This window comes from Diabrotica virgifera, chromosome 3 (genome assembly GCF_917563875.1).
Source record: "Diabrotica virgifera virgifera chromosome 3, PGI_DIABVI_V3a".
NCBI classification, from domain to species: domain Eukaryota; kingdom Metazoa; phylum Arthropoda; class Insecta; order Coleoptera; family Chrysomelidae; genus Diabrotica; species Diabrotica virgifera.
The window spans coordinates 125,006,511-125,019,371 of record NC_065445.1 but is presented as its reverse complement, the minus strand read 5'-3'; the positions used below and the strand labels follow the sequence as shown (position 1 = coordinate 125,019,371).

The 12,861-nt window shown below is 31.7% G+C and overlaps 1 protein-coding gene across 2 annotated transcripts in view; it reads right to left on the bottom strand.

The window, feature by feature from the left end:
* LOC114336078 (uncharacterized) overlaps positions 1 to 12,861 on the bottom strand; it is a 437,383-nt gene that overhangs the window by 51,638 nt on the left and 372,884 nt on the right. The gene's annotated exons all lie outside the window — the stretch shown is intronic.

Genomic DNA, 12,861 nt, shown 5'->3' with positions numbered 1-12,861 from the left:
TTCATATTTATGGCAGATTTAATACATATTATGATTCTATTTCTCATCTCATATTTTCATATGCTTATGATTTGCTAATTCCTAAAGCATGTTGTTCTGAATAATATTATTTACTTATTTTAGATCTAGTCCTGTCGCCAGGGGGGGTACAACGGCCTCCTGTATTCAGATGGACTTACCCAAGTTTTTTTTATGTATTTTGACCCGTAGAACACGAATTTTTTGGGTAACAGTTGATCCGGATGTCGATAAGATTGTTATAAACAAAGAAGTTGAGGAATTACATAACAGCGATTTCTCGGAAAACAAAACATGTTTTTGTATTTTTTGGGCCATTCTAACCAAAAAGTGTTCCTACAAATTTTTTCGTAGGATGCATAGTTTTCGAGATAAACGCGGTTGAACTTTCAAAAAATCGAAAAATTGCAATTTTTGAACCCGAATAACTTTTTATTAAAAAATAAAATAGCAATTCTGCTTACCGCATTTGAAAGTTCAAGTCAAAGTATATCGGTTTTAGTTATTTGCATTGCTAAAAATTTATTATTTTATTGTTAAACAAAAGTATAAACACCTAGTGCTGGAGTGATGTTTTCAATGATTTCTCATTTAAATTCGAACGAGTAGGTAGAGTAGGTACAAGTGCAAGCGAGGCTATTTCTACGTAGCATGCATGTAAACGCATGTATTAGGCACGGGAAACACTATGTGTTTATAGCTTTTTTTAGCAATAAACACATAAATTTTTAGCAATGTATATATTCGAAACCGATAGAATTTGACTTGAACTTTCAAATGCGGTAAGCAGAATTGCTATTCTATTTTTTAATCAAAAGTTATTCGGGTTCAAAAATTGCAATTTTTCGATTTTTTGAAAGTTCAACCGTGTTTATCTCAAAAACTATGCATCCTACGAAAAAACTTGTAGGAACATTTTTTGGTTAGAATGGCCCAAAAAATACAAAAACATGTTTTGTTTTGCGAGAAATCGCTGTTATGTAATTCCTCAACTTCTTTGTTTATAACAATCTTATCGACATCCGGATCAACTGTTACCCAAAAAATTCGTGTTCTACGGGCCAAAATACATAATAAAAACTTGGGTAAGTCCATCTGAATACAGGAGGCCGTTGTACCCCCCCTGGCGACAGGACTAATCACTGTCATTGTTGTTCCGCATTAAAGTACTTATAGACCAGTAACGATCTGTTTTTAGGTGGATGTGAGAGGTGGTATTCAGATTTTTGCGGATAAAGTTAGGTGATAACTTCGTTATTAATAATTGAATTATGCTCCTTCTCAAATATGCCCGAAACATTAATAAAAAAAATAAAATATTTAAAAATTTCAAAAATTTTCGTTTTTTTTTTTCTACTTTTTTGCTTATAACTTAAAAACTATTCATTTTAGAACAAAGTCGTATAGAAATAAAACAAAGATAATTAAATTTTCTATCAGATGCGATTGGTTAAAAATGTCTTAATTTATCACCCTTGCTTCAAAATAGCAATAAATATAAAATAAGGGGGCAAAACAAGCCTCTCCTTATTCAATGATTTTCCATCACTTAGGTTACACTTGGAACCTTCCTAATTCGCTTAGAAAATTTTTGTAATGTGCTAAAACCGTACACCAAATTTCATTAAAATTGACTTACTAGATTTTGCATAATAATTTTGCAATCTAAACTTTTTTTAAAAAATTAAAATTTTTTACAATCTTGCACAACAAAAACTAGAACATACAAAGCATTGTCTTATAACAACAGACTTATTTTGCCCCCTTATTTTGTATTTATTGCTATATTGCAGAAAAGGTAATAACTTAAGACATTTTTTACCAGTCGCATATCATACAAAATTCAATTATCTTTATTTTATTTCTCTACCACTTTGTTCCAAAACGAATCGTTTTAAAGTTATAAGCAAAGAAAGTAGAAAAAATCGATGTTTTTCGAAATTTTTAAATATTTTTATTTTTTTATTAATGTTCCGGGCATATTTGAGAAGGAGCATTAGTCAATTATTATTACTGAAGGTGTCACCTAACTTTATCTGCAAAAATCCGAATGCCACCTCTCACATCCAAAAATAGACGTTTTTTCGCAGATCCTTACTGGTCTATTATTACATGTAGGTTAGAAATTAGTGTATTTACATCTAAAACACGTCTTGGTATTTTCAGTGAAACAGCACGAACAATGTTTTCACAAAATGAATATAAATTTTAAGAACAAATTAACAATAACAAGTTAATAATTCAAAACAATCCATTAAACTAGAAGATTAACAAATTTCATTTCAAATGACTTCACCTTAAGGGCATAGGCGCAAAATGTAGCCTGTCAAAATATTCTATGTGTTAAATGTGGGTATTCATTTTTTCGAATCCTGAGAAAACTAATAAGTATTTTTTAAAAATTTAAACGCAGAATGAAAGATTACGTAATTACCGAGGGTAGAGAGTCCCTGAAAACTTCTATAATGGTTGTTTTTACTAAGTTACAAGGATGAAAAAAGTTAAAAAATTAGTGTGATTTTTAATTTTAAATATCTCATTCAAAAGAAATTTGTTCATTCTAAGGGACTTTCTACCCTCGATAATAATGTATCTGTAGGTACTGTACACTGTACAAACGTAAGTGATTGGTTTTTGAAGTATTTTTATGAAGTTTTGTTTTTTTTTTCTAAATAAATTTGACGATAATTTAATTTTTTCGTGTTGAGTGTCACCAATTTAGCAGTTAGGAAATTTACGTCTCTATTTGTTAGGATTTTGAGTTGTCAGTTGCCACTTCCCACCCAAAGCATCAACTTAAAAATATTTTTTAGTTGTTTACTTAAATCGTTGCTTGTTTACTTAATACGCACCCTGTGCAAGTTCATAAAACAGACTTTACATAGGGACTTACTTCTTTCTGATCTTGAAATAATTCCTGCGTTATTTCTCCTATTTGCGTAATGTTTCGTTTCGGTAATGATTATTCCATCTCCATCTAGTTATACTAGTTTCTTACTCTAGCTAGATCTTTTTTATGCAAATTGAAGTTTATATTTGTTTTGCAAGTCTTCTCATTTCTTACATGTTGCTAAATAATACGCTTTTTTACTCTCTTATTTTTGTTTCTATTTGGTATACTACTTACTGTCACTAATCCTTAACTAAGTTGGTATCACCTCAAAATTTTCTCTTCCACAATCTGTTCTCTCTATCAACTTGATTTTAGCAAAAAAGTCACCAGGAGAAAATCAAATACCCAATGAGCTTTTAAAATATGGAGATGATTACCTTGTGCAACAACTGCAACTTCTTATTCATACAATAATCACCACGAACAGAATACCAGATGAATAGAGGAGAGCGATTGTGCTGATGTTCTTCAAAAAAGGAGATAAGAAAGACCCCAATAATTATCGAGCATTAAATCTTTTAAATACAACACTCAAATTGACAACAAGAATAATAGCGACAAAAATTAACGAACGAATAACTTTGCCAGAGGAACAGCAAGGATTTTGGAGACGAAGATCATGCACGGAAGCAGTTTTTGTAATAAGACAAAAAAAAGACAAAAGAAGAGTCACTGGAATACAACAAACCAGCATATTTATGTGCCTGATAGATTTGAAGAAAGCGTTTGATATAGAGGGGGAATTCGGGACGCGATACATTTTTATTATATGAAACGGGAATATCTTTTTTTCTAGCCAGTGAAACAAAAAGAAGAAGAACTTCTGTTGGAGTGAATGCAAAGAGAGAGATAAACTCCAACAGAAGTAGAAAAAAGAAAAAGGAACTAGCTTCTCGTTGGAGAAGCTGAAGTAGGAAAATACTAAGAAAAAGCTTAAGTACTTGTATGGGGGGATATAATGATAATGATGATGAAGTTGAGGAAAAGGGAATTAAAAGGGATAGAAGTAGAAGTATGAAGAGACAGAGGCAAACTGCATAGAGTTGGCTAGCAAGAGATGCAAGAGAACAACTTGACACTCAAGGATGAGTACGGCTCGTTTGCATGCCTGTCGAAGAACAGTAGCTCAAAGCAGATAATGATGACTAGAAAAGATATATACTAAGATAAGGATAATGTTCTGAAAATAAATAAAGGAGAATAATTGCTCTAAAGAAGAACAAATTAAATAACACTAACAAATCATGGGCGCCAAGAAAATGATCTTCGATCATTCTCCCAGGTATCTTACACTGCTGTCAAATACTAAACATATTAAATATATAAGTAAATGTACCAAAGTTAATAAAAAAATCAGTAACTAAAATAAGTAATGAATTGAACACTTAATCCGAAATTGAACTAACAATGGACACCACATTCATAATAGTATATCCAGAGAAGAACAATCAGGAAGATTTATGGAACAATTCTCACCAATGCCAAATAATACCAATAATAAACATACCCATTGTGAATATATATCTATAAAAATAACATAACTATGGTAAATGTAAAGGAAAACTATCGTCACCTATCAAGTATGAAACTGGCGTTAGACAAGGAGATTCGCTGAGCCCATTATTATTTAATCTGATAATGGATGAAATTATAAAGAAAGTTAAAAAAGAAGAGAATATAGAATGGGAGAAAAGTAAATAAAGATAATATGCTACGCCGACGCCACCATAATAACAGCCGAAAATGAAGATGACCTACAAAGATTAATTAAAAAATTCGAAGACACAGCGCTCATATACAACATTTCAACAGAGAAAACTAAATCGATAGTGATATCAGCGGAACCGAGACGATGTAAACTGGTCGTAAATAAAAAAATAGAACAAGTGATGGAAACAGAATACTTGGAAATAAAAATGTCAAGCTACGGAAAAATGGAAGAAGAAGTACAAAAACAAGTGAACATTGCAAACAGAGCAGCAGGATGTCTCAACAATACAATCTGGAAAAAAATATCTAACAACGGAAACGAAAACCAGGATTATATAAATCAACATGATAATGACGTTCACACAAAGTGGAAACAAGAGCAGATACGGTGAAAACAAAAAGACTGCTGGAAACAGCATAAATGAAAGTCTTATGAAAAATAACAAACCAAACTCTAAAAGACAGAGTAAGAAGTGAGGAAATACGAGCAAGATGTGGTATAAAGGAAATAAACATGTGGACCAAAAGAAGAAAAATAGAATAGAATCAACACAGAAAGAATGACAGAAAATAGGATAGTACGCATATGAAGAGGCAAATCGCCAAATGGAAGATCATTGGGACGACCGAGGAAAAGATGGTTGACAACGTCTATTGAGACCAAAAACCGATGTAAAACAGGCATGGGCCTATTTATAAAGTAGGAAGACGAACTAATTTTAAAAAAATATTTCATTAATATATTTGTTAATTTTTCTGTATCTCCGAAAGTATTCCATCTATGTTTCAATTATCTTACGGCTTCTTACTTTAAGGTTTATTTCGTACATTGCGTCGATAATGCGAACAATTGTAGACACCATTATGATTATCATCATCATCATAATCATCACCCAGCCCTTTGCGTCCACTGCTGGACATAGGCCTGCTGAAGGCCACTGCTGAACTCCTCTTCTTCATCGTAAGTCTTCATTTTTAACTCGGTTACGAATTCACGAAGCGATATATCCAGTATTGACCTTTCCATTTTCCTCTGGGATATTTGCTATATTAGCGTTTTAGAAGTTGTAGCTGTCAATGTCAAAGTTTCGGCACCATAGGTCATCACAGGCAACACAAATTGGTCAAATGTTTTACGTTTTAAAGAAATTGGTATATCGTTTTAAAGATGTCTTTGAGTTTTTCATAGGCTGCCTATGCTAGGTTTATTCTTCTTCGTAGTTCGCATGTTGGGTTGTCTCTTGTACAAGTAATTAAAACTAGCCACTTCAATAGGTTGTAGTTAGTTTCAAATACTTGTACACTGGACGTTCACTCTTGATGATGGTCAGTTTTGACCGAAAACATTTTGTGCAATTTCCACTAACTTGTGGATAAATTTTAAGGAATTTTTTAATAAATTCATATACCTAAATACAACAGAAGTGTTTACTTCATTCTAGGTTGTCTTATCGAAGGTATGCAGCCAACTACAGGGTTTACCCTTTTTAAAGTTTTCTATTACCTCATTTGAATTAGAAATACATAATATGTAGAGGACAATATTATTGTCCTGTAAAAGTTGTTAGGAATCTAAAGTTTAACAATTAAAATGAAGACAGCCAAGTTACCTAATTATAAACTTAACCTTCCGATGACCAACCTTTTTTTGTTACACGGATGACCAAGGGGGGGAAAATGACCCAGGTCAAAAATGACAATTAACAAAAAAATGAAGTTTTTTTTTATTATTATTTTTTTTATGGCATGGACTTTATGTCATTCAGCCAGTCACAACATGAGTATTAGTGTCGTGTGTAGTGAGTATGTTGAGTGATTGTCTTGTTACTTTGCAAAGTCGACATCATTAGCGTAAAACTACTTGGAATTACACATACTAGACGGTATTTTACTAAACATCAACTTCAGAATATATTTTTTATTCGTAAAATATAGGGATTTTCTTTATTTCAAAATATGAGGATACCTAGAATGATATTAAAGTCAAATAAAAAATAATGAGTTAAAAATTGAAAATGCTTTTGGATTTATTAAAGAAAAACATACGCTGGGGTCACAATTTCCCCCGCTTGGTCATCCGAAGGTTAATCGCAAAAGTTTTACACCACCAAAAATTATGCTTATTTTCAAAGTTGATTTTCTCGTGAACGAAATTATTTTATTTTGTTGTTTGACATTTACACCGTCGGGCAAATGTTTATTTAAACTTGTTGTTTGAGCTCAAACCGGGTGAAAGAAGAAGAAAAACATTTCTTTTTCTTCACCCGGCATAAGCTCAAAAAAGAGTTTACGTAAACATTTGAGCAGTATATAGACCAAAGAAAAATCTAAAATCTCTTGGATCTCCGATTTGTCTAAAACTTGGTGTATAGCTTCTGCGGGACTTAAAAATAAGATATTTAAGGTCAAAAAGTCTTTGGTTGAAAATTAGCCATTTTCATTGAAACATAACACCTTTTCGGACGATTTTTTTCGAATACCTTCCATACAATAAAAAAGTACATACTTCCAAAACTTATTATAACCCCACATACCAAATAACATGACAAAATTCGGTATATTCGCTAGTTTTTTCAGTATTTGTAGGTAGTCAGGATCCTAAAATTTATTTCACCTGTCCCGAGATGCATTCCGGGCCAGCCAATTTTAAGTTTTAGGGTCCTGACTACAAATAATGAAATAATTAACAGTGAGAATTTTGGCATGAAATTTGGTATATGGGGATAGAATAATCTTTGAAACAACTTTTTCAAATAACTTTTTCCGACATCTCTACGCGAAGCAAAATATCGAAATTTTACTCTCTTTTTTGGAGTCGCAGTAGGCTGCGTTTAAAATTTAAATTTCAGCTGAGTTGCTGAGTATCTTAAAAATGTGAACATAACATTCAACCTGTATGACTGCAAAATTTTCAAATTTATATTTGTTTTGATAGCTAAAATATAGGGCTGTCTTCATCTTAAATGCGACACACTGTATTACGTGATTCCCTTTTGTAAGTCATTTATTTGGTTGTTGAACCATAAAAGGATAGATGTTATAGGACAAAAATTTAATGGTTGCTATTATTTGTTGAAAAACGTTTCTCCAATGTTCTTTTTCTTCTTAATAACTTATATCCATGAATGTCACAATTTTGTCCTGCTGTATAGCCTGGGCAGATTAACGGAGAATATGTCATTTTTGGGAAAAGTTATTTACCAGCAATAAAATTGCTGGAATCGAATCTAGAATCGAATGATTGTATATATTAATAATATAGGTATGCAGAGTCCGCAGATAGTGTGCTACTTTTTTTATAAACCAAATGGCTCCCGAAAATTGTGTTTCTTTAATTTTTGCTCTATAACTCCAAAGATTTTAACCTTACACCAAAAACACGCAAATAAAAATTCACCGTAATTAAATTCTGCATAGAAACGTGTTTTTCCCGATTTACTTCGATGAAAATTTTCCCCGAAAAATGCCGGTTTTTCCAACAAAATCTTTAATTTTCAACTAAAATTTTAGATAAGTAATTGTTTATCAATAATTAAATAACTTGGTAATATGAAAGCTTTTTTTGTATAGATTTTAATTCCAGAAGCCGATGGAAATTGAATGAACAGTTTAGCAACAATTGAATTGTTAATTAAAAATTTACGGTCGCTATAATAACCAAATAATTATGATACATAAGAATAACTATGATTTTTGTATAAAAAAGACACTGTACCTATCTAATGTACTTTAGAGAATTGAAGTTGGACTATTTAAGCGGCCTCAGGAATATTTTAAAATTATAAACAAATTTTTGGCTTATAAACAAATAGAATATCTCGGGAAATATTAAATTAAATTAAATAATGATAACGGTATTGAAAAAAAAAAGCGGCAGAGTGCTTTTTTTAAAAGAAAAAACGTTTAATTGTGATGAGTGGTTCCTGAGATACAACCGGTCAAAGTTGACCTGCATTTACGGCAAAGATATAAACAATAGAATCATGCGGGCCAACTTTGACCGGTTGTATCTCAGCAACCACTCATCACAATTAAACGTTTTTTCTTTTAAAAGAAGCATCCTGCCGCTTTTTTTCCAATACCGTTTTCATGATTTAATTTAATTTAATGTTTCCCGAGATATTCTATTTATTTTTAAGCCAAAAAATTGTTTATAATTTAAAAATAATCCTGAGGTCGCTTAAATAGTCCAACTTCAATTCTGTAATGTACATTAGATAGATACAGTGTCTTTTTATACAAAAATCATAGTTATTCTTATGTATCATAATTATTGTGGTTATTATAGCGACCGTAAATTTTTAATTAACAATTCAATTGTTGCTAAACTGTTCATTCAATTTCCATCGGCTTCTGGAATTATAATCTATACGAAAAAACTTTCATATTACCAGGTTATTTAATTATTGATAAACAATTACATATCTAAAATTTTAGTTGCAAATTATAGATTTTGCTAGAAAAACCCGCATTTTTCGGGGAAAATTTTTGTCGAAGTAAATCGGGAAAAACACGTCTCTGTGCAGAATTTAATTACGGTGAATATTTATTTACGTGTTTTTGGTGTAAAGTTAAAATCTTTGGAGTTATGGAGCAAAAATTAAAAAAACACGATCTTCGGCGCCATTTTTTTTATAAAAAAAGTAGCACACTATCTGCGGACTTTTAAAACTGTTGAATTCCTGCTTCCCTAATTATTTTACATCAAAAGTCCTGAGGAACTATTTGTAGAGGATTGAAATCTGTATTTAAACAAAAGTTAAAATTGTTCTACGATTTAAACACATTCCAAAATTTTGAAAAATATAATACGTTTAATATAATACGTGTGTAAAAGTGTGCCACTCGTTACCATTTTACTGACAGTGCGCTCACTATTGACTGAATAAAACATCTTTATTATTAATAATTTTTCATCAGCAGAGGGTATCTTATCAAATTTACTGTTTTTTAAACAATAAATAATAAAATAAAAATTTTGACAGTTCAAATATGGTTAATTATAATAATTTCATTGTGACCGAAGGCAACTTTTACATACATTATTGCACTGTGTGTGGCCTAACTGTGGCGTTATATTCTAAAAATGAATTACATTTTTACAAAATTTTGGAATATGTTTAATTCGTAGAACAATTTTAACAGTTGTTTTCAATACAAAATTCAATCCTCTAAAAATAGTTTCTCATCACTTTTGATGTAAAATAATTAGGGAAGCAGGAATTCAACAGTATAGAATTTTACAATGACTTTCCTATGGCCCGTTTTCCAATTCACCACCCGGTATACAATCATAAGATTCGATTCTAGCAATAAAATTGCTCGTAAATAACTTTTCCTTGTATTTTGCTAATTAGCCCAGAGTAGTACTACTTATATTGACTAATAGTCTAAGAGCTAGAGCCGAAAAATCATCGTCCTAAGTAATATGGAGTTTGGCATGTAAAATGTGTCTATTGTATATTGATAATTATCACCCCTTTCAGGCTGACACTTCAGTGGATACAGGAAGTAGCAATAAGGGATGAAAAGGGAAAGTTAGTGTAGTCTTTAAAGGTTTTTACCTCCTATTTTGTTAAACCTCCATCGATTTGCATGAAAATTGGTGACTAGTTAGAACATACCTTAGGAAATAAAAATGATTTGGTGCCAACTTGCACTTTTACCCTGGGAGTGGATACCACCCCTTCTCGAGGGTGAAAAGGATTTTATTAAAAATAACCCCACAAATCGATAGAGGGACAAATTATAAGTAAAATTTGTTATATCATGTTATTAAAATAAATCAATACTTTTTGAGTTATTATAGATCAAAGATTTGTTTGAAGAGCACATGCGTGAAGTTACGGATGATAAAAGAACATATTAATTAATTGTATGTTACTAAAATATTATTTTTATATTATTTCGATATTATAAATTTAGCAAAAGTGGATTCGAATATGTCAAATTTACCCATTATTGGACACTCCCAGTTTCTGGACATCATCAGTTTATAATGAAAAAAAAAAAATTTAATTAAATATCGAAATATAAAAATAATATTTTACTAACATACAATTAATTAACATGTCCTTTTTGTCATCCGTAACTTCACGCATATGCTCTTAAATAGACAAATCTTTATATCTTTATGATCATTAATAACTCAAAAAGTATTGATTTACTTAAATAACATGATATAACAAATTTTACTTAAAATTTGTTATCTCTATCGATTTGTGGGGTTATTTTCAATAAAATAGTTTTCACCCGCTTCACCCAATTCACCACCAGGGTAAAAGTGCAAGTGGCACCAAATCAGTTTTGTTTCTTGAGGTATGCTCTAACTAGTCACCAATTTTCATGCAAATCGATGGATGTTTAACAAAATAGGAGGTGAAAACCTTTAATGACTACACTAACTTTCCCCTTTCATCCCTTATTGCTACTTCCTGTATCTACTGAGGTGTCAGCCTGAAAGGGGTCATAATAATTGTCAATATACAATGGACACATTTCACAGGAAAACTCCATATTACTTATGACGATGATTTTTCGGCTCTAGCTCTCCGTCTATAACATTCCAACTAGTGAAATGTCGGCTCAGGAATATAGATGCTTGGTTCAAGAGATCGTTCATGCTTGTTGAATAACTACGGTCCTATTGATATTTTTCCAGTCAGTATATCCATCGAAAGTTAGAATAACAATAATTTTCGTGGAAGTCAATTTACAAACGTAACAATAAACACGGCTACTTTTAGGACTGTACAGTGGCGTTATATTCTAACCACTCGCGAAGAATTTTTCCCCATTAGATTTCATTTTATAAAAAAATCGCACTTTGTGCCAATTAGTCCTGTCGCCAGTAGGGGTACAACGGCCTCCTTAATTCAGATGGACTTACCCAAGTTTTTTTATGTATTTTGACCCGTAGAACACGAATTTTTTGGGTAACAGTCGATCCAGATGTCGATAAGATTGTTATAAACAAAGAACTTGAGGAATCACATAACAGCGATTTTTCGCAAAACAAGACATTTTTTTGTATTTTCTGGGTCATCCTAAGCAAAAAATGTTTTTACAAGTTTTTTCGTAGGATGCATAGTTTTCGACATAAACGCGGTTGAACTTTCAAAAAATCGAAAAATTGCAATATTTGTAACCGAATAACTTTTGATTGAAAAATAAAATAGCAATTCTGCTTACCGCATTTGAAAGTTCAAGTCAAATTCTATGGGTTTTGATTACTTTCATTGCTAAAAATTAATTTTTTTATTGTTAAACAAAGATATCAACACATAGTGATTGAATGATGTTTTCAATGCATTTCTCATTTGAAATCGAACGAGTAGGCGTAATATAGACAATTTCTACGTAGATTACGTACATTAAAACGCATGCATTGGGCACTTGAAACACTATGTGTTTATGGCTTTGTTTAACAAATAAAAACTTAATTTTTAGCAATGTAAATAATCAAAACCGATAGAATTTGACTTGAACTTTCAAATGCAGTATGCAGAATTGCTATTTTATTTTTTAATCAAAAGTTATTCGGGTTCAAAAATTGCACTTTTCCGATTTTTTGAAAGTTCAACCGCGTTTATCTCGAAAACTATGCATCCTACGAAAAAACTTGTAAGACATGTTTTGCTGAGAATCACCCAAAAAATACAAAAAAATGTTTTGTTTTAAGAAAAATCGCTGTTATGTAATTTCTTAAGTTCTTTGTTTATAACAATCTTATCGACATCCGGATCAACTGTTACCCAAAAAATTCGTGTTCTGCGGGTCAAAATACATAAAAACTTGGGTAAGTCCATCTGAATTAAGGAGGCCGTTATACCCCCCCTGGCGACAGGACTAAATGTCTGGTTTTATTATTCTTCAGTTGTGTTACAAATTAAATTTTATCAATATGTTGATTCGGTCGATTATTTATAAAATATTGTTGAAATTCCAGATTTAAATGTTTTGGCTAATCCTCTATATCGCTAGGAAAAGAGTTATTGACATGTTTTTGTCGTTTTCTATAGGAGATGACGGAGATGTACTGAAGTCGCTTGAAAATCAACAGTGAAGTAGCAGGGCCGTAACTACGATGTTGGGGGCCCCGGGGCAAATGTGATCAGGGGGCCCCCTACCGGGAGGTCTGGGGAATGTACCCCCAGTGCAAAGGGGGTCCGGAAAAATGTTTGATATTTAACCCCTTGAAAGCGCATTTTCCCTCGTATGTGAAGACCACACTCTGTTCT